Here is a 22,303-nt window from a genome sequence, read left to right as displayed (position 1 = left end):
GAGATTTTTCCAAAGCACTTACCCTGTGAACTCCACTTCTCTTGAAATGAGTGGTGAATGACCTTGATTTCCATGGGTCAGGTTTAGAGCAATAATAGGAATTTTGTAAACTCCCACAGATGCAGCCAGATTTTGGCATTCACTATCTTGAATTCTCTTTAGAGACAAGAAAGAAAATCCCAACAAGAGACCCTAAATGAACATAAAGCTTTTTCCATTCATTTCAGCACACAACATGGGAGCAGAGAGCTCTTGCGAAGTTGCTTGAATGTTCCTGCCTCTGTTTATCCTATAAGACAGATATAAAAGAAATAATTTGAACAAAAGTTGATGAACTTTTCATATACTTGAATATGTAATCTTGAGTTAAATGAAACTTGACCATCAAGTATCAGGACTTTCTGTGAATGGCCTGTGCTCTAAAGTAGAGATTGTGACGTTAGTCTTAGGGGAAACAGATTTTTGCTAAAACTGTCACCAGTAGCAACCATGGCCCTGAAATCTCTACCATTAGGCTGTATGTAGAGTTAGATACAGAATTCAGGTCACCAGTGCAGTGGGTGTAATATCTACAACCTGTGGTCTAGGCTCCCACCAGAATTCACCCCATGCTGACTCAAGCCTATGGTTGTCTTCTCCATTGGCTTGAGGAACGACAGCCAGCAGGGTACGATGCTATATCACTTCCTTGCTGCTAGCTAGCCCAGAGGGCCATTAGGCATGTTTGACTGGGCCCAGTTCTTGCAGAAAGACTGAACTTCAGTTTCACTGCTCCTGGAGCCTGTTCCTTAGTCCCAACTAGAAAATGTTGTGTCCCCTCAACAAAAAGGTAATACAGCTTTTTCCCCTAGCTGATTAAAATAAATTAGCGTCCACAATATCACCTGGCATGGCAAAACACTGAAGTTTGAGTGAAAACTCCATTAAAGCAGATTTTTATTTAAGTTCTCCATCTTCCAGATGTACCACTGTAAAGACTCCAGCTATCTAAGCAGGCAGAATAGAGCTGCCGCTCCCTGTCTGTGTACAGTGTGTGTTCCTGGCTCTGCAAGCCTGTGTGGTAAAAATAGCCATATTTTAAATATATTGGAAATATTAAGGACTTAATTATCATCTGCTTTGGAGCTTTTTTCAGCTGAGACTGAGGAGATATGAAGAATTTGGCTGCTGTTCTCTGCTCCTGCACCACCCTGCCATAACGAGAGCTAAAGCAACTCAGTGGCTACTGTATTTTTAGTGGCCCCCTTGGCAGGAAGAGATTGGAGGAGATGCAGCTACGTAAGTACCCCCTTGATCCAGGTGTACGTCTGTCTGTCCCCAACAGACCCCTTGGCTGTGCATAGCTGTTGTAGGAGCTAGCTTTATGTGAAAGAGGGAAAGTAAGATCTATTTATAGACGGTCTGAGCGGCACATTATTCAAGTCTAGGTTGACTCATGCCCATCTGATATCACTTAAAGGGTTAGATATTGCCAGTGAACAAAAATAAGTGCTGTTACTCTCTTCTAGTCAATAGAATTAACTGTTCTTAAGCTGAAATTTGCTTTTATGGGAGAAGCAGCATTGTGTCTCAAGGGTCCTGTTATAAATATATACATTGCTGAAAAGGTGCTAATATGGATTTCCTTGGGATTATGGTGATGGAAACAGAAATATGAGGGCAGCAAAATTGGCAGAGAGTCTTCAGCTCTATTGTCTGTTGCTTACGTTCATCTCTATTAAAAAACCTGCAGAAATCAAGGGGGAAGGAGACAAAAGGCAGCCCTGTTAACACCAAGGATTCCTCCTTTTCCACAGTAGAGTCTTGGAAAGGCCCTTCTCTCCTCCTCATCCCAGCTTGTCTCAGGAGCGTTCTCTTTGTTAAATAGAAACCGTTCTGTTTCCTGTCTGTCTTGAGCCATTGGCTTTTGGCGTCAGTTTTCAAGCCCTGAATCACCCTCTGGGGATGCATGCTGGAAAGCTGATGGGAACTGTTTGCCTATCAGCAGCTGAGATGCTATTCATGGCTTCACTCTTCTTGGGAATCACAGTGTGCAGACCTGGGCAGCATCATGCATATAGCACAAGAGACCAAGCACCTCTTGTGGGCTGAGTGCATGAAATCCTGAGGCAAATACTTACTGCAAACTTCAGGGCATGAGGGAGGTGGGAGGGAAAATATCAGCTCATAAAGCTTTGCCTTCTGGCTCAGGAGCAGGGAAAGAAATAAAAAAAGAATGAATGTAGTTCCTTTTCTTTTTCAGGTCACAGCTGAAATTAACCATGAACTATTTAACACTGAAACGGAGGAGAAAGCTGAAAAACTAGGAGAGCAGCTGCTTGAAAACTGGTAAGCCAAATATCTCTTTCCAAAGAAAAAGATGCAGGATTTGCTTGGTGTAAGGTCACACTTATCAACAATATCCTTATCTTTCCTTCCCACAGCTGGCATAAAGAAACTGTGGCCAAAGCTCCAGGCGTCCTGCTTGAAATGTAACATAAAGGGAACATGCAACAGGCAGGTGGGAAAAACTGGCTGTGGAACAGGCCTCCCACATACACTGTGGCTGCTCTGGGCCAGGTTGGGTCTGTGAAACCAGAGCAGCAGCCATAGATGAGAGAATGAGAAGACAGAGCTGAACTCCTCCTCACAGCTGCTTTAATTCTCTGTGCTGCTCAAGTCTGAGCATGATGGCCATCATTTCCCACTGAAGGGACGCTAATAGCTGCTCTGCAGAGAGGGTACACCCTTTGGCTCAGAGTAGTGGCAACAGTACCTTGATTGCACGTTTATAATCAAGGCTTATCAACACTAAATGGTGTTTTGCCTCTGGAACAGTTCTTATATATCATGATAATAATAGCCATCTCAGTCCTGGAAGGGTTTGCTTTTCTCCCAAATGAGGATGGGGCAGAGAGAAGGGCAATCGTAAGAATCAATACCCTAGTTGATGCCAACCCTTTGTGGGGTCTGGAAAGATTTCTTTAAAGTGCTGCTTTGTCTCATCACATGCATTCTCCTCAGGTTAGCACTGCATATGCTGGGCTGTTCTCTTTCTATCTAACTAGGAAACTTACCTTGGACCTGAAAAAACCTTTCCCTGGTATAAAGAAATTCCTTTCTAATAAAAATGCATTTTGTTTTCTGACAAAACAAGATTTTTCATGAGGTAAGTGGGAGAAAACTGCACCTAAAAACACACACCAAGAGAGCACATCACAAGAATATAGGTGAAGTAGTCATCAGCCGTTAGAATAGTCTCTCTGAGAGGGGCCTGAAATAGCAAAAAATCTGCTGTATTTGTGATATGTTGATTAATGATGTGCTAATAGCTGAGACATGTCTGTAATAACTAGTTGGTTTTAAAAATCCTAAGCATAGCCAGGATTCTCTTCAGGCTGAAGGGGCATTTACAGTTTGCCAGCAAGGCAGATATTAGGATCGTACCCAGCAGATCTGAGAAGTCACAGCCATGGTTCAGCAAAGCCCAGAATGCACATGCCTAACCCTGCTCTTCCTCCAAAAAACTTGTGATATATATAGACAAGACAGAGCAAAAGAAATAGTGCTGCCATTGGAGAAAGGGGGAAAGATTGAGTTGGCCAAGTCAGGCAGGAGGCCTGTGTCAGAGCCAGAAGCTGAAATCACCTCTCCTGAGGTCAGTCTTTAACGTCATTGGCAAAGGCAGGCTCCGCTCTAATCAAGAGCTGACCTCCCCACAGCTCCTTGTTGCAAGATCCCTCTGCTCCACAGGACCTGCTACTTGGACCCAGCTTCTTACTTCTGTCTTTTTTGCTTGTCTGCCCTTGGTCAGCTTTCTGAGTGGACCATATAAGCATTACCAGTGAAGGGCTGTGAGAGGGCTTTTCCTATTGGAAACAAAAAAACTCCACACCAACCCCGAAACGAAAAAAAAAACAAACCAAAAACAAAAAACCCAAACCACTACCAAAAACCTTATCTGAAGTTCTTTTTAGCCCAAATTCCCAGAGAAGTTTGATGCCATGGTAGAGGACTATGTTGTGCAGTGTGGTCCAAAGGTGGGGAGGAGAGGGAGAACAAGAATTAACCCTGTGGCATGTGGTGAGCAAAGACCCCAATGTAGGGTAAAGACTGCCAGAATCTGGTCTGCAAAGCCTAGGGGAGCAGATAAAAACTCAGCCTTGACTGCAGGCAGGAGGGATGGAGTTAAACCAAACCAAGAATTTTACCTCTTTGCTCTTCTGCTCCTCCCTTTTAGGAAATCCTCAGTCTTGAAGAAGGAGGCTGGTTTTACAGGAACAGAGGTGACCCTAGGAGTTCGAGGGGCTGCTGGGACAGACTGCCTGCCCACCTGGAGTAAAGGAGGTGAGTGAGCAGGTTGAGTTAACACTGCTGTGTTTGATGGTGGTGAGGAGCATGTCAGTGACAAATGGGGTGGCTATGCCTGAGCAAGGTCCCTTCCTGCCAGGTCAGGTGTACTCAATACAAGGGGTGGGCTCAGGCCCCTGGCAGTGAAACGGGTGCAGGTCTGCACCCTGTACAAGCAAGCAGGTTTCAGTATGTTGGTAACAGACTCCATTCACAGACTGATTGGTGAGAGCAAGAGGCAGGAGGAGCAGTGTGGGAGCAACTAATCTAAAAGGGAACATTTTCAGAGAAGCTAGTCCAGTCCACCCTGCCCCAAGATGTTCACCTTGCAGACAGATGCTTTTCAGCAGTTAGTGAGGTTGCAGTCCCTGCCTAGTTGCATTTGCCCAGTCCCTGACCTTTCAGGTCAGTGGGAAGAGTCCCAGGCAGTCAGCAGGCTTGGGAAAAAGCCCCAAATGACAGAGGAAATTAGACTTTGGGATCTTTGAACTGTTATTGCTGTTTGACTCATGGTTGTGGGTATTTTCCTCTCTGTGCAGCTGTTGGGAGAACTGGGGGTGGCTACTGGGAGATGATTGAATACATGTGACATCCCTGAGGTAAGAGAGCTCTGTGGCAAGGCCTTAAAATGTTACTGCAATCCTAACAACTAGCAACTCTGACAGGCACTGCTGTCTTGCAGGACTGTATCTGGGGGAGCAGGCATTGGCTCTGTTGTGAAATTACTTGAGTTATTTGCACAGTGACAGCACCCACTGCCCCCGGTGTTACATGAGCAAGGTCAAAGGGATCGTCAGTTGCCCCCAAGAAACTTAAGGCTTGCAAAAGAAATGAGAAATAGAAATAAATGGGCTGTTGCAAATTTGAAATACTAAAAGAAACAGGAGGATTGGTCAAACGTGGGTGCGGAAGGCCAGGCTTCTCTAGCCACTTTTAGGTTCCTTCTCAAATGGGGCTGGTGCTCTAAGAAGGGTTTTAATGAGGTGAAAAGGAGGTTGTCTGCTCTAGAAGTTAGGACTGAGGATGACTGCATCATTGTCAGCCAGGTCCTCTATCAGTCGTACAGAGAAAGAGAGGTACTTAGCCTCTGACTGCTGTGGCTAAGGAAGCTGCATGGCCATGCTGCTTGCAGCTGCTGGCTCCTCTCTCTTCCCAGCTCTGCTTCTAAGAGGGGTCAGAGTCAGGGCAACAGTCAAAGTGCCAGGGAAAACTTTCAGTGGCGATAGCTGTAGTTTCTCCTCCATCTGCAAAGCTGAAAATGGAGAGAGACCAAAAAAAAGTCTGAAACCCCACAATGATAATAATAATCCCCAATTCCCTTGTAGTCAGTCTCATCTCACCCCACCCTTTTTCTTCTCCAGCAGGAAAATGTTTCCCCAGCATTGCTGGCACCCTTAGCAGGACAGATCCGGTGCGGGAGTTGTGCTGAGGGTCAGGCAGAGAGATAGTGTGAAGGGCTGGGATAGGGCTCTGGGTTTCTTTCAGGACAGTGAGTTCGGATCATTGCTTTGCCAGAGTTTTTTTCCATGTAGCCTTAAGCCTGCCTTTTAAACCCTTCTTTGCCTCAATTCTCCAGCAATTAAATGGGATAGTACTTTTCTCCTTAGCTGTTTTGGACTGTGAGCTCTCTAATGCAGAGGCTGTTCCTTCTTATGCTTGTGTACATCTCCTAGCATCCCTGGTCCTGGCTGTAGCTGCTCCTGTGATATCCCTTTTAATGAAGGAGGATGAGCACATGTCCCCCTCTCTCTGCTCAGGATCAGCCAGTTCTTCCCCATAAGGTTTCCTATCACAGCAGTTGCACCAGGGTCAAGAAGACAGGATTTGACTCTAAACTGTCCAAGTGTGAAAGCACAGCAGTTACACTGGTCCACGTGTTGTACCAGTCAAAGCACGAAGCAACCCTGAACTTCACACAAATCCATTGCCTGAGCCAGAGAGGAAGACAGCAGCTTCCCCAACATATGTCTAAACAGTGTTGCTGCACATAACAAATTAGTCAGCCACTTTTGTAAAAAACATGGGGCAGTCTCTGGTCAGAGAGGGAGGTCCCTGAAGGTTGTGTCTCAGCCCACAGCATGCCTTGGGACAGGCTGTGTGTACGCTGAGCAGCTGGGTCCCTCTGGACTGCTGGGCTCTCACTAGCAGAGCTGGCCACAGGACTCTGACAGGTGTTGCAAATTTTGTCCTTTTTAAATTTTTTTACAAGCAGGGCAAGACCATCTGTTCTGCTCTGAGGTCATTAATGATTTCCAGGATTGACAGGAAATAGAAGATACTTCTGCAGCGTACAATGTGTAGGGCAAACACATAATATACACATATATGCAAGAAAACAGACCAGGCTTTAGTATTTTATGAAATATTACACTAGAATGGCTTCCCGCGGTTTTGTGAGGAAGCTGCCCAGCTGTTTCAATCACTTGCAGCGATGATCTGTATTTGCATGACAAAGGTAAAAACAACATAGTTGTCTACATTACCTCTTTCTTTATGTACCATGCAAGGGTGCCTTCCAGCTCCTTGCTCAGATAGGAGATTGGACTGCCTCTGCCTGCAGCCAAGGATCTTAGAGATGTTATCTTGTTGCTCAAACCCACCTCTTCTATGGAGAAAGTGGTGTTTTGGGATGTAGCCCAAAAAGCCAAATGAAAGCCTGCTTAAGTCAGTGGGAATCTTTCCATGAAATGCTCAAGGGTTTGCTTTGCATCTCTTTTGCTTTCTGCAAATCTGACCCAAAGCCAGTGGAATGACTGTTTTGGGATATTCACACTGTCCCTTTGAGGAGTGTTTTGGAGGTTAGGAAGAGCTCACCTCCAGATGGGAAGCAAGGCCCTGATACACCATGGAGCACATGGGGTCCCATGGACCTAATCATCCCTGAAGCCTTACTGAAGCCCTTGTATGGGGCAAGGCCACTTAGCGCTGTTGTCAGGCACTCATGTACAAATTGTCTGCTGCCCGCAGGCAGATGTGCATTCTCAGAGGCAGGCTGTGACGTGCTCTGCTCATGCGGTTTTGCAACTGGCCATCAACATCTGTCTCAAGGAAGCCATTGACTTCTCTGGGACAGGCAGGATCAGGCTGCATTCCTGAATCAGTTATAAGGAGTCTGACTCAAGTGGGAGGCAAAAGGCTTGTGATAAAAATATCTGGATGTTTCATTTGCAGGAAGGAAAGGGAACTTGATTTTCCTAGGCTGGCATAGGTTTCCTGTGCTTCAATAATACAGATTTTGTTTGACACTATCAAGACATTTCATTTTTATGTGCTACTTTGCCTTTTTGATGGAGGTTCTTTTATTAGAATATGATTTCAGTATGTTATATAACATGTTATTTTTATATTATATTAATAGTCTGTTCTATTTTTTTACTGTTACTGCAACAAACTGTTTCTACCTGATTCAACAGGAGACTGGTTATGTTACCAGAAAAAAAAATCACCATTGCTAAAGGAAACTATACTGATATTTCAGATTTATTTTTTTTTAAGCAATTCATTGCTAAGTTTCCACAAGGTGCAATTTTTATTTAATTTCATAGAATCATAGAATGGTTTGGGTTGGAAGGGACCTTTAGAGGTCATCTAGTCCAAGCCCCCTGCAGTGAGCAGGGGCATCTCCAAATAGATCAGGTTGCTCAGAGCCCCATCCAACCTGAACTTCAATGTGTCCAGCAATGGGGCCCTCACTACCCCTCTGGGCAACCCATTCCAGTGCTTCACCACCCTCACTGTAAAAATTTTTTTCCTTATATCCAGTTTAAATCTACCCTCCTTTAGTTTAAAACCATTACCCCTTGTCCTGTCATAACAGGCCTTTCTAAAGAGATTGCCTCCATCCTTCCTATAGTCTCCCCTTTAAGTACTGGAAGGCCGCAATAAGGTCTCCCCACAGCCTTCTCATTTCCAGGCTGAACAACCCCAACTCTCTCAGCCTCTCCTCACAAGAGAGGTGCTCCATCCCTCGGATCATTTTGTGGCCTCTTCTGGAACTGCTCCAACAGGTCCATGTCCTTCCTGTGCTGAGGGCTCCAGAGCTGGACGGCAGCTCTTCAGGTGGGGTCTCACCAGAGCAGAGTAGATGGGCAGAATCACCTCCTTTGACCTGCTGGCCACGCTGCTTTCGATGGAGCCCATTAATTTTTTTATACAAGCCCGTACTTTGCATTATTCCATGTCGGAGCTTGTACAAAAATTTTGGGGCTTTCCAGAGAACAAGAATTACACCACCTGACTGTGATCCATTTTGTGGAGATAAGTATGTATCCATTTCACAAGTGCAAGAATCCCTTTATAAACCTTTTCATGACCCATTGTGATCTGGCAATAAGAACCTGTAGTAATTTAACATTACCACTTTTGTATCGGTTATTAAATGTACCTGAATTATAACAGCATGCAAGAGCTTTAACTGACGTGGATTCACCAAGGGAAGATCATGCTTGAACAACCTGATAGCCTTCTATGATGGCTTGAGTGGCTGGGTCGATGAAGGGAGAGCAGTGGATGTCGTTTATCTCGACTTCAGCAAGGCATTTGACACTGTCTCCCATAACATCCTCACAGACAAGCTAAGGAAGTGTCAGTTAGATGAGCAGACAGTGAGGTGGATGGAGAACTGGCTGAAGGGCAGAGCTCAGAGAGTTGTGATCAATAGGGCAGAGTCTGGATGGAGGCCTGTCACTAGTGGTGTTCCCCAGGGGTCTGTGCTGGGTCCAGTCCTGTTCAACATATTCATCGATGACCTGGAAGATGGGATAGAGTGTAACCTCAGCAAGTTTGTTGGTGATACCAAGCTGGGAGGAGTGGCTGATACACCAGAAGACTGTGCTGCCATCCAGCAATACCTGGACAGGCTGGAGAGCTGGGCCGAGGGGAACCTCATGAAATTCAACAAAAGCATGTGCAAGGTCCTGCACCTGGGGAGGAACAACCCCGTGCACCGGTACAGGTTGGGGGCTGACCTGTTGGAAAGTAGCTCTGTTGAGAAGGACCTTGGAGTGCTGGTAGACATCAGGTTGATCATGAGCCAGCACTGTGCCCTTGTGGCCTAGAAGGCCAACAGTGTCCTGGGCTGCATTAAAAGGAGTGTGACCAGCAGGTCGAGGGAGGTCATCCTCCCTCTCTACTCTGCCCCGGTGAGGCCACATCTGGACTACTGCCTCCAGTTTTGGGCTCCCCAGTTTAAGAAGGACAGGGAACTGCTCGAGCAAGTCCAGCGGAGAGCTACTAAGATGATCAGGGAACTGGAACATCTTCTCTTGTGAGGAAAGGCTGAGAGACCTGGGTCTGTTCAGCCTGGACAAGAGAAGACTGAGGTGGCATCTCACCAATACTTACAAATATCTAAAGGGTGGGTGTCAAAACAATGGGACTGGACTCTTTTCAGTGGTGCCCAACGACAGGACAAGGGGCAATGGGCACAAGTTGGAACACAGGAAGTTCCACGTAAATATGAGAAAAAACTTTACTGTGAGGGTGACAGAGCAGTGGAACAGGCTGCCTTGTGGAGTCATCTTCTCTGGAGACATTCAAAACCCACCTGAACATGTCCTGTGCCCCCTGCTCTAGGTGTTCCTGCTCAAGCAGGGTGGTTGGACAAGATGGTCTCCAGAGGTCCTTTCCAAGCCCTACCATTCTGTGTTTCTGTGTTTCTGTGTTTCTGTGTTTCTGTGTTTCTGTGTTTCTGTGTTTCTGTGTTTCTGTGTTTCTGTGTTTCTGTGTTTCTGTGTTTCTGTGTTTGGATCCTCTACAGACAGAGTCAAAAAGAGTCCTTGCCTAGTGTAATAGCATAAAATAGCTAATGGAGATATTGTTAATCTTCCTGTTTTACATCTGGACAATTTGAGAGTGGGGAGAGGAATTACTTTCTAACAGGTTGTGCAGGGAATCAGGGAGACATGAAAAGAAGAGTGCCAGTCCCAGGACACCCAAGCTCTAGCAGCAGAACCTCCAGCAGGTGCTACAAGTGTTTTCCATTCTGTCTTGCCAATGGTTTCTCCAGATCCCAGCCTCTGGTAACGAGAGGCCTTGTAAAGCTGTTTCAGGAGCGACCACTTTGTCCTGTTTAAAATTTTGCTGTGTCCTTGAGGAAACAGAAGTTTTACTCCTTTTGAAACATGTGGCATCTTCAGCTGTAGCATCACAGGAATTTAATCAATATGATCCTGCACAAAATGGTTTTCTCAACAGCTTCATCCCATCCAGAATTCTCATTTTCTGAAGGTTATCCCAAGAGTGATGATTAATACTTACATCTTTTTTAATTTGCTCAGAGTTAGCGTCTTACCAGCATTATTCCAAACTTAAAAGCCGAATTTGGGAGTAATGAAGTGCTTAAACAGATTATTGCAGTCGGATGGTACTAGTCAGGTAGATAAGTGCATCTTTGCACCATACATATGGCCTCTACTCCAGTTTATCCAAAGGATAGCCTGATTTTACTGCCAGCAAAGTGTTTTACTCCTTCTGGGTGAAACTGGATGAAATGGCAAGGACTGGTCAGTCAGATTACAACACAAGGGTAGGGGTTGCAATATTTGTGTTAGGCTGAAGTAAAAATCTGGTGCAGTGGAGTCTGGCTTGAAGCAGAGACTGCCACTCCTGCCTGCTCTGGAGACATGCCTACAGTCCCATGTAAGAAATTAGAGGGCACGTTACTCAGTAGATGCACAAAACTACTAGTTCTTTAGGACAGATTTATGCATAGGGTGATTGGAGATAGACTACCCTGCAACATGATTTGTTTGGGTTCACAGATTTCAAAGTGTTATAATTGCCTGTTAAACAGCTATTCCTTTATTTAAGGAAACCTGCCTCAGGCTTTCCCAGGTTAGATTTCAGATTCCCATGGAAATCTGGGAATCTGGGTACATTTCAGGCTGACGTTTATGCTTTGTGATGTCTTGCCTCTTTTCAGAATTGTTAGCTGCTACATGTAAAGGAAATTATAAAGATCTTAGGAAAGGGTTTGCCTTTAATTTTGTTTACAAGGTGAGAAATATGGTCCAGCCACCAGCCTTTCACCATGTTGCAGTTACCCAGGCTTAGAATAAGCAGTCTGTTAAGACAGCATGATAGCATGCAGCTTGCCAGGGGTCTGCTTCATTCATGTCTCACCTACCAAATGTTTGGGCCAGGCCAGCTCCATTCTTCATATATATATATTAGCATTCTGTGAGCTTTCTAGGAAGAAAAAAGTTTCCTGTTGCGATGTCCTGCAACCAAATATAGTTCTAACTCCTACGCTAACAGCACTTTTGATGTGTTGTTCAAAGCAAATCCATCAAAGCAGGATACTGTTAATAAAACTCGGGAGAAACAAGAGGTCAAGTGATGTGAGTAAAAAGACCTTTCAGTCTCTTTGGAGCTCCTATTGAAAGCCAAGATTAATTTATCCTGACAAAAACAGTAGTTTTAACTTTGGAGATTGCTCTTTGAACCAGAAGAAACTACTTCATGCTAGTGGATTGCATAAAGACACTTGTCCACATCTTTCCAGTGCTCTCAAATGTATCCAGGGACAATTCCTGGGTTTTTTTAATATGCTTTTCCATCAAAAGACATAAACCCCAAATCAGTGTATTTAAACCTTTTGTGTCCTCCAGACTTGTGACAACATTTTATCATGTGAGTAGCAGAATCATTTGTAACATGAGATAAATTGTCATTGTTTATATTTATCACATAATAAAAACTTACATTGGACAGTTTGTGTGGTAATACAAACACTTTCATTTGGGCGGTAGGAAAATTGATTGAACTTAAAAGAACTTCAGCTGGTAATAATTGATTTTTCCTGAAGTCTGTCTAGTTTCACCTGGCAGCCTTTTGGAGAGCATGCAGATATCTTATGGCTGCGGCTTCATACAGAGGTGAATCTCAGTTAATACATAAGTCCTAGACCTTTTTTGTTGTTTCTTAGGTTCATACCTCACTTCTGAATGTAATCTGTGGTATTTAATCTGAGGAAGAGGTGCTGGTGATATGCAAAGGTTTACACGGGATGGCAGCTGGCCAGGGATATCTTTACCTAAGGAACCTCTACTTCTAAAATCTGCTGGGTTTTTTTTGTGTTTTTCCCCAGAGAGAAGTCCATGATATCACTTTCTCTTGCACATGGCCCAGTGCTTTTAGCTGACTTTCCACCCACACCTTCACTTAACTGAGATAAAGCCAGTATGCAAAATACCGCATGTCTTGCCACAAACTTATGCCCCAGACTTTTTGTATGGGAGTCACACATGTGAGGTTCTTATCTGGAGGAGCTGCTGCCTGCCTTTGGGATGTCTGCCCTATCTATTTGGTAGCAGGTAGGACTGACCCACTGGGCTGGCTTCCCTTCTTTGAAGTTTTCACCAGCTGTATCTCTGTCCTAGTTTTGGATCGGTGCCACCGAGATGCATGTCTGCCTTAGCTGATGCAGAGAGCTACACACAAAAGAACCTGTCTGTACCCAACAGCAATGACCTGTCCCACTCCCTCTTAAGGCAACATGTTGTGGGAAGCCGTTCACTGATGCTGCTACACCCTTGTTTTCATCAGGATAGGAAAACAGAGCTAAGGAAGATGACTGGGGTTGAAAATTTAATTTTACATGGCCCACCCAGCCCTGTGGTTTGTCTCTCCACCTCTTGTCATTCAATAGGCTTAAGCTGCTTGTCGGTGTGGGGACCGCTGGCAGTGATGGAGAGGTGTGCTCATCTCTTGCCCTGAAACCTCACTCCCATTATTTCTGTGTAACCTGAACTTATAATTTCTGCCAAGGGATATAAAATTAAGAGAAGCCTATGGTATTCTTAAGGGTTGAAAAGGAGCATATCTGAAAACCTGAACTGGCCCCAGCCTGTTGAATGTCCAGTGAATACTTGCTGATGGGAATTTAGTACATGGGATATACTCTGTGGTGACCCTCTCCCTTCTTTCCACTCCTTTGGGTCTGTGCCTTTTGCTAGCAATTTCTGTGGCGGTCATCCTGGTGACATTCTTGTCAAATTCCTCCTTTGGCTAATGGACGTGGTCATCAGACTCACTGAGCAAAAATCTTTCCCTGGTTTGGCTTGGGACCTAACTGGTCACCGTTCCCAGCCCTCCCCCAACCGCTGCATGGATTTCTGTGTCCATGGATGCCTCCAGCTCTTTCAGACTTAGGAGCAGCCCTGTGAACCAGTTACATCCCCAGGTCCAAGGGGCTTCCCTTTCCTCCAAATGACTCATGGCCTACGTGGATAGAGGCCCTTTCTTCCAGAACGCTCCCAAAGACATTGGACATGTTGCAAAAAAGGGCAAAAGTCATTTGGAAATTACTGTATTGTTGGGATAAAATGTAAAAAATTGCAAAGTGGCGTTTTCCTTCCCAAGGGAATGGCAGGCTAGATAAAATATACATCCCTCCCACCTATTTTTGGACAGACTGACTCACTCTCTGTGGCTGCTTCTTTCTCTTGCCATCAGCTACAGAGCCCTGCATGCCTAGCTTAGGTGGGCATTTAACTTCTAGGATCTTTGCAGGATGCTGTATTACCTTAATTTCTCTTTTCAAAGGAGTTTGGTGCACTTTCTTAGCAAGTCACTAGATAGCGTGTCAAAAGACTGGTCAGAAATACTGAACCATAGCCTCAGCTCAGTCTAGCACAATGTACAGAGAAGTAAAGAGCATTAGGAGCTTGCCCAGGCTCTTCTTAGGCTCCTGATCTTAGTGGGTGAGGATGGAAAGAAAACAGCCACTGCTGGGGTGGACGCATGGAAAATGAGCAGCCAGGGACACTGGACATCCCTAGTCCCACTCTGGGGGGGAAGACAGGTAGAGGCTCCACTGGTTCATGAAATGCCAGACTTAGAATTCTTCATTTACACTGCAAAAACTCTGTTATATCTGTGAGAAGTCCCAGAAGTGCAAATATATTCTCCTCTTATGTGTCTTTTTACTGTCAAGGCAGGATAAAATGACCCTACTTCCCTGGTACCTGTGTGGGTTGGTTGTAGCCAGCCCAGCTGCTAAGCAGCTGGTTTGTGCTTTAATGCAGTACAAGAATAGAGTAAAACACGTAAAACTTATTGTTTTAAGCCAGGCAGTTATCAGGGCACATATAAATGACGCTTGCAAATTTTGGTTAATGTTGCGTGTATCTGAAGGCAGAGTGTGGATTTAAAATCAATTCTCTACAATGCTGAGTGTGAGGAGGCTAATTTTAACAAAGATACTTTTCCCATAATTTTTCATATTTCTGTGACTGTACATCCCTATTTACTTAAAGTACAGCCCTCACCACAGTTATTACATCACGAACTTAATATCTCTCCTTGGGAAAAGAAACACTTTTTAGGAAAAAAAGAAAGGGGAGGGGAAAAAAAAGAAGGAAGTGTTCGAAGCAGCTCAGAAAACCTCAGATTCCTCTAGGGTCCCCAGCTGTGCTGTATGTTGTCCCAGCTGAATGCCAGATATTTCCGCTCTGCACATTAATGTGTTCAAGGAGAAATCAAAGCGTCTGTCTTGAGTGTGCTTTGGGCCAAGAGTGTGTGTCCTACCTCAAACCAGCCCTGATCCCTAAGGTTACAGCCCTTTATTCTTCCTTCCTTATAAGCCTGGGGCTGAACATGAGCTCTCCGGAGCTTATTATGGCTATCTGCCCATTGGTGCATAAAGGATAGACAAGTCTTCAGGTGCTTCGTGGTCCCAGTGGCCTGGAAGCCACATCCTCTGCTGGACCTTTTCTGGTGATGCAGCAATCTTTCCTTCCCTATTGAGGGGAAGAAAGCAGTACTTCTCTGATGGTCTCATCGTGTCACATGTGCTGTTGCTACCACTCTTCACAGAGGTGCCTCCTTTGGCAGCACATGCTGGTGGGTGGCCAAGCACCAATGGTATTGGTGCAGCCCTGGGTGGCAATTATCCAGTGTGGTAGGAAGGCTGTGCCAGATACATTGCCCATGGGGTTGGTTTATTGGTCTAATGTTAGCTGGGTGCAGCCTTTAGCTGCCAGGTGAAACCAGCTGAAGCCAGGTTTTGGTGAGTCATATCTGCAAGCAGAAACCCTTGCCACAGTCCCCCTTTCCTCACACCCCTGATGAAACTCTGTGGAGTTGTGACCATGCAGCAGAGCAGAGCGGGCCTGTGTGCCACAGCACCCTCGGTCGGGAAAGGTGGCTGGGGCTCTGCTAGGTGGCAAGTTCTGTCCAGCCCCATGGTAGCATCACTGCAGAAGCATTGCAAAGCAAAGCAGAAGTGCAATAAACCAAATATCTGGCAAAAATTGATTGCCTCCTTGATGAAGTGAAGATGCAGGGGGCTGGGTCATGCACATGGTTTATCTGATTCATGTACCTTTGAGTTAGGAGCAGCTGTGGCTGTCATTCAAACATACACTGCCATTGTGTTATTTACTGCCCCTCAGTCTTCCGTAGGATGGGTGGGTTTTTCGTGTCCTTGTTGAGGGGCCGTTTCTCTGTACACCGTGTCTTGTGATTGCTTGCTAAGATTGTATGTTATGCAGCATAGATCAAAGCCGTGTCACATTCCAGCTAGTAAATGATTTAAAGCAGTATTTCACATCTTCACAATAATTGTTCACTCTAACTATGAAGAAGGTTGTTCTGAAATCTGTTCTTACATCTGCCTTTCTGTTTGTAACTGCTCTAAGCAACCATCGTTGAGTACAAAGGAGACAGGGGGGTCTGCTGAAAATTGAAAGTACTGTAGAAAGTAGAGCGTGTTGTGCAAGGGCTCTGTCCCTCATCAGTGTCAAATTGCGTAAACCAGTGTTGGCCAGATCAAGTGAAATAAGACCTCACTTCCTAAAATGGAAATATCCCCATATGTTGTTCCTGGCTGAGGATTACTCTCGGGGGCAAGATTAGCAAGCAGACAGTAGTGATTGTAGCATGCCCTTGCCGCTGCCGGGCCCGTGGTGCTCAAGGGAAAGAGAACAGCAATATTTGCCATAGATTTGATAGGTAGCAGGGGACTTTGCACCCTGTAAACTCCCCTTAATTTAACTCTAACTGCCAATAAATGGACTTTAACCTAAATACTGTATCTTTCTTGAAAAGAAGCTATAGTTTTCTGGGATCCAACCTCTGCCAGTTAGTCTGTTACTGCTCAGGTTGCTCTGACATTCCCTAGGGCTTAAATGCTTCGGGCACATTGTTAGTGCAACTAATTAAAATGGGAACTTGGAAAATCCTATACTGGGAGTTTATTTGCACAGTTTAGCAGCAATAGCCTGTTCTTTAATGGTGGAGAGCAGTCAAGGGTCCATCCGTGCAATGTGGGGAAAACGATGGGTAGATGACAATGGAGGAAACTCAAATGCATGTGGGACTCCTCGCCCTGGGAATGATCCATCAAAGCCAGAAGGGCAGCTAGCCCCTCTCTCTGCTTGGGATCCAAGATTGCACGTATTTTTTCATTTTAGTTGCAACTACTCACCATTTTTAGCCCTGTCCTGAGGCTTTGGGCAACCTGACCTACCTGAAGCCCAAAGTGTCAGTCATGTTCTGCTATCACAGATTTAACCTCTTGTGTTTTCCTTCAGCAGGATTGTATCATGAAGGCATTTACAGATAAGATATTTAGCCAGAAAGTGTATTTGTTTAGCAGTAGCTCTGGACACTAGTTCCTTCCAGATGTCCTTGAAGCTGGCAGAGTGTCTTGCCCACAGCTATCTATCAGTCGTGCAGTCTTGCCTTGCCAGAGCTTGTGGACGGCATTTGTCATGATGTTGCTTCCAATGTATCTGAGCATTTTTATCCATTTAAGGACTAGGGACTTGAATCACTTGTCCTTCCATATGAAATTCCTGATAATTTAACCATTTGGCCAAAGCAAGCTCTTATTTTGTAGTTAACTTCTCTCCACGTTCATCCCCCTCATCTCTCCAGAACTTTCTCTCTCCCATGCATTTTCTTCCCAAAAACTCCTTGATGGTATCTGTGGACCTGTTATCTTGGCTTTCTGGAGCCCTTTGGCAAATTGGCTAAATGGAGATCTTCAAGACCTTCAGAGAAGGTCTGCAAAAATCAGTTTTTCTACAGAATCGATGAAAATTGCATCCAGTCCACAGCTTCCTTCTGTAGCTTAGTTTCAGAACCAAACCTTGCACCAGCACAGCCAAAGCTACGCATCATGCTTCTACACAAAAGATCCCACTGGGGTGTCAGGCATGGCTGTGCAACTAAAACAAAGCTAGTTAGCAAGTCACTGAGCTTCATTGTTCTTTTGCACAGTGCGCGGTCCTCATTTACTCCTGTCCTGAATGTGTGAGCAAAGTACAAACAAATCAGAAGAGATGCAGGTCTAATCCAGGTTGGGCTGCTGCTAGCAGGATGCAGGCAAGCAGCTGCAGCAGCAGCAGGGATGTCAGGATCAATAAGGACCACGTGGCTGCTTTCACCTTATTGTTCCCACGTATTTTAAGATAAAGGATCAGGGGATATTTATTCCAGAAAAAAAGTCAATGGAGTCATTCATGCACACCCGACCCTGATTACTGAAGTTAGTCTATGGATTAACACGTTATGTGTCTCTAGGTGTAGATTCATACACATACATTGTATAAAGTCAGCATGGTTCTTCAGCAGAAAGCAGCAAAGTCTTGCCTTCATTCATATAATGGACATTTGCAGCCATGTCTTCCAGCACGACTCGGCCAAGCTGGGCGTGGAGCCGGAGGGTGGAGGAGTGAGGTATAGTGTAGAGAGGCCTGAATTTCAGCTGTCCTTGCTCCATGGCAGACCACTCCAGCATCCTCTTGAGCACTAACTGCAGCAGAGACTGGTTCAGATGGTGTCAGCAGCCAAACTAGAATTTCTGCTTTGAAAACAAGGGAAATATTTAATGGATTTTTCTTTTGCTTTGTTTTTTTCTTTATTTTCTTTCAGAAATAGAAAAAATGGGAGTGAAACCGTAGCAGTACTAGGATTGTGGAGCTGCCCAGTTTTAATATACAGCTCACAGGTCTGGGGTCTGCCCTGAAATCCCAGTTCACGGGGAGTCTCCAGTCCTCCTGGAGGTAAGCTTCCGTATGAAACACCTAAAAACCACAGGAATAAGTGAAATAAGGATGACACAGATTTTTCTTTAGAAATCCCAACTTTTAATGTAAAGTCCAGGTTTTCATGAGGGTTGCCTCGTCTTGTTTTGGAAGGGTTGCAGCCAGAGGTGGAAGCACAGCTTCCCAAAGGGTGATGGCAAGGCTGGGACAGGACAGCAGGGAGAGAGATGATCTCCAGCATTGGTTGCTGGGGGAGGGAGGGTCATTTCCATTTCCTTGATGTAGAGCTCAGCTCTCATGTGCTTGGGAAATACTTGTTAGCACAAACTTCTTTTTTTTTTTTCAGACTCCTCACCTGGTGGGTTTTTCCTATTCGCTCATTGGCCTGAAAGCTTAAGTTTTTTTGAAGTGGAGGTTCCTTTTATTTAACTGAGAAGGTAGCCATGTGGCTAATGCTTTCTTGCCTAGGGTAGATTCCTAGGGTAAATGTCTCTCTAGCCCGTTAGCTCTGGGCTGGGATTCAGTCCATCGACTGGCTTTGACTGCGGTTGTTTTCATTTCTGTCCTCCTTGGCACAGGAGGGACATAAGCCATGACTAAACTTTTCTGGCTTCAGTGCCAGTGCAATTGTGTGAGAGGTTTGGGGGCTGAAGAAAATGCTGAAGAATCGTGTTTGAAATAGGAGAGGTTTTTGCACATCAGGCTGCAGAAGAAAATGAGCAACCTCAGGCAAAATTCAGGCAAAAGCAGTTTCTCTTTGGCAGGCCAAAAACCATCCAGCACTTTCCAGTACTGGTCAGAAGCGGCAGTAAGAGCAAAGGGCATTTGCGGCCTTTCTCCTGGGCTGGCCCAGAAGCCTCTGCCCTGATCTGCCAGCCCCGGCTGGCCCGTCTCTGGAGGGTGAGAGCCCCGAGAGATGCAATTGAGCAGTTGTTTAAAGACTGGTGCAGCGAGGCCATGTGGGCTCAGGGAAATGTCTGTTATTTTTAAGCTGCCCAGGTCAGCTGGGTGTTATCTCAGAGCCGTTTCATCAACAAACTCAGTGAGCTGGGTCCTATAGAAACCACTAGTCCAGGAGTTCCCAGGTGGTGTCTAGCACAGTGCAGGCTTGGGAGACTTCAGCAGCAAGCTGAAAATTAAGAAAAGGCTGATATCAATAGTGAAATCATGGAGATGATAAAGTAGATACCTCATTTCTGCATTACTTAGTGGCTCTAGAGATAGCTGACCAAGACTCTCTCTCCCCACCCCTCTAAAAAATACAGCACTTACACTCTTTTCAGAAACCAGTGTGCTTGCTAGAGGCACTGGCAGTGGTCACTCTCCCTTACGGTAATTAGCAAAGGCATGTCTCAAAGCTGTTGGTGAAGCTGGTTTCTTCTTTGTGCTTCTGTTAATGAGGCTGGTTTTGGCCTTGGGTATAATTTCAGTCATCGTATGTCATTTTCTTTTCTGTCCCAGGAGGGAAATGGGGAGTTGCTGCTTGGTGGCCAGTACTGGAGCACCCCAAAGTCAGTGCAGAAACCCACTGGCAGGACAAAGAGGCAGTCCTGCTCCAAAAACCTGCAGTCCAGGTCAGTGCTTGCACCATTGTGATGGACTTAGCCCAGCTGCAAAATAAAAAAAAATTAAGAATGCCCTGCTGTCTCTTCTCCCTGGTGATGCACGCATGCAGGTTAGGTTAGCCTGAGAGGAGCAGAGCCAGTATCCTTTCTGTGCCCTAAGGGGGATGCTGGGGAATGCCAAGGCATTCCAAGTGTGTCCCCATTTGCACATACCACCCCCATGGCCTTCCTAGGACTGAGTTCCCCTGACCTCCTCCAGAGTCCTTTTGGAGATGGCTGGAAGAATGTGTGGTACATGCTAGCAGTTCTTGGTGCCGGCCCAGGACCTGCAGTCACTCCTCTCTGCTTTTTCTTCATGTTCTCCTACAAACCGACGGAAGGCTTGTAAAAACACTGCCCTGAAATTTTTGTGTTAAACCAGGTCACACCTCTGCTTCTTCTAGTGGCTTGGCTCCAGCTGAGCTCAGCTTGGGCTACAGCAAATGCTGCAGAAAGCTCTCTGGCTTTGCTGAAAGAAAAGGCAAAATAGGATGGTGAGGGGCCAAGCATCACCTCCTTGCATCTTAGTCCAGCAAGCTGGTCCTGAATAGGGACCCAGAAAATCCATGTCACCCTGCTCATAGCTCATGCCCCGCATCACTGGACAGCTTACTCTCTGCTACCAATCCCTTAGACTGTGGAGGCTGAACTGGGAGAAGGTTTCTTGCCTTACTTAGATGGTCATTGCACCGTCAGCAGCACCATGCCCCTTCTCTGGACACAGGCAAATCGTGCCTCTCACCATCCACCTCCCTAGTCTTTGGTTCTCCCTTTTGGTATCTATCTGGCTGTCATTCATGTGAGGGAGTTACATAGCTGTCTGATATTGTCTGTTTCTCACCCTGATGAAGCCATGTCACCTCTTCCACCTCATTAACAGAGGGCAGGATTTGTGTTGGTCCTGTGGCCCTGCTAGCCACCAGGCAGGATGTCGCTGTGTGCGCTTGGGGCTGCATGAAGCTGTAACAGCAAATAGTCCCCAGGTTGTCTAAAACTGTTATTTTGCAAGACTGGAAGTGTCTGGCCAAAAAGTAAACATATAAATGGAAGAATTGTTTTGGTTTTGGTTTTGGGGTGGGGTTTTTTTTGGTGAGTATTTTGTACCAGGCAAATAAACCACCTAATAAAATAATTAATTTCAAAAGAAAAAGAAGTAAAAAATGCTATTGATGGTGGAGGGTGGCAAAGCACAAGGCAGGGATTTTTACACCTGTCCAAAAGCCTCATGACAGATGAGGAGAGAAGAGCATTCTCTTCTGCTGAGAGCGCAGAGGCTGCCTGTGTGGGTCTAAGCAGAGGCACAGAGCCACGTGGAGGAGACACAATGTGCTTAGATCAATCCAGACTTAAAAATCTTGCTGTTTGCTCTTCTCCTTCTCTTTCTGTCTCCTCTTTGAGCACAACAGACTGATCCTCCACCACCAGCATGAGCAAGGGTTGTGGCGCTCTGTGCCAGCAGGAGGGCAAAGGGAAACACAAAAATCCAGACACGTGAACACTATCATTTCTGTCTTCCCTTGGTGAGACAAACTTTTAAAAGCCTTAAATGAAAGGCATCTCTAGGGTGAGGCTTTCAGCCTGCATATAAATCAAAAAGTTCACCTAACTTTTTCCCTCCCATTTGTGCCAGTATTTTAATTCTGTTTTATTTGGCAGCCTGTGTTCATTTTCAGAATATTAAGGAAATGAATTAAATAATTGAATCTTTTCCTTTGAAAACTTTGTTCCCGACCTCATTGCCAGGTTTGTACCAGGATGGGGAGCAGCTACTTCTTTCAGCAACAAAAATACACAGCAAACAGTGGCCTGGCTTCTCAGTGATCTACCCGGATGACTGGCACACATTTACTCACATGTGCCTGAGGGGAACGTACCCCAGGTTTGAGGTTCATCCCCTCCAGCGGGCATGGAGAGCCCCTGCGTTGTGCCTGTGCCCACCCCCTGCTCTGGCAGCACACACAGTCTGCTCCAGCTGACCTCCTCAGCGACCGACACCACCTTTCCAGGGTCTTTATTTTCTATCTTAGTGATTTTCCCCTTGCCAAAATAACATCAGGCTCTTGCCTATGGAAATAGATTTCTTTTTCTCGTTGCTGCTGTTTGATAATAGTGTGAGTGAAGATGAAGGGGCAGCTGCTGGATATATAGGAAAGTGGAATGATAAAAAGAGGAGTCAGGAGAGAGACTTCAGCTCTTATGTGGGATTTTGGGTCAAAGCCTGACCTGTTTCTGTGACACTTGTCAGCCTTGGCTTAGTAGGTGCCCAGTGAACATGGAACTGAGCAGCACCCACTTGGCTTCTCCTCTGAGGATTTTAATAAATTTTAAAGAACTTCGCAGGGCTGTTGCGCTCTGTTGTACACCTGATAACATGAA

The 22,303-nt window shown here is 45.5% G+C and overlaps 1 long non-coding RNA gene across 1 annotated transcript; it reads left to right on the top strand.

The window, feature by feature from the left end:
* Positions 1 to 2,168: 2,168 nt before the first annotated feature.
* On the top strand, positions 2,169 to 18,334 carry LOC135313693 (uncharacterized). Its single transcript, XR_010373231.1, has 3 exons — positions 2,169 to 2,328; positions 4,220 to 4,326; positions 18,211 to 18,334. It is a non-coding gene; the product is annotated as an uncharacterized LOC135313693 (long non-coding RNA).
* Positions 18,335 to 22,303: the final 3,969 nt, after the last annotated feature.

This window comes from Phalacrocorax carbo, chromosome 5 (genome assembly GCF_963921805.1).
Source record: "Phalacrocorax carbo chromosome 5, bPhaCar2.1, whole genome shotgun sequence".
In the NCBI taxonomy this organism is placed as follows: Eukaryota; Metazoa; Chordata; class Aves; order Suliformes; family Phalacrocoracidae; genus Phalacrocorax; species Phalacrocorax carbo.
Note: the sequence above shows the minus strand (reverse complement) of the source record. Positions and strands in the feature narration are given on the sequence as shown.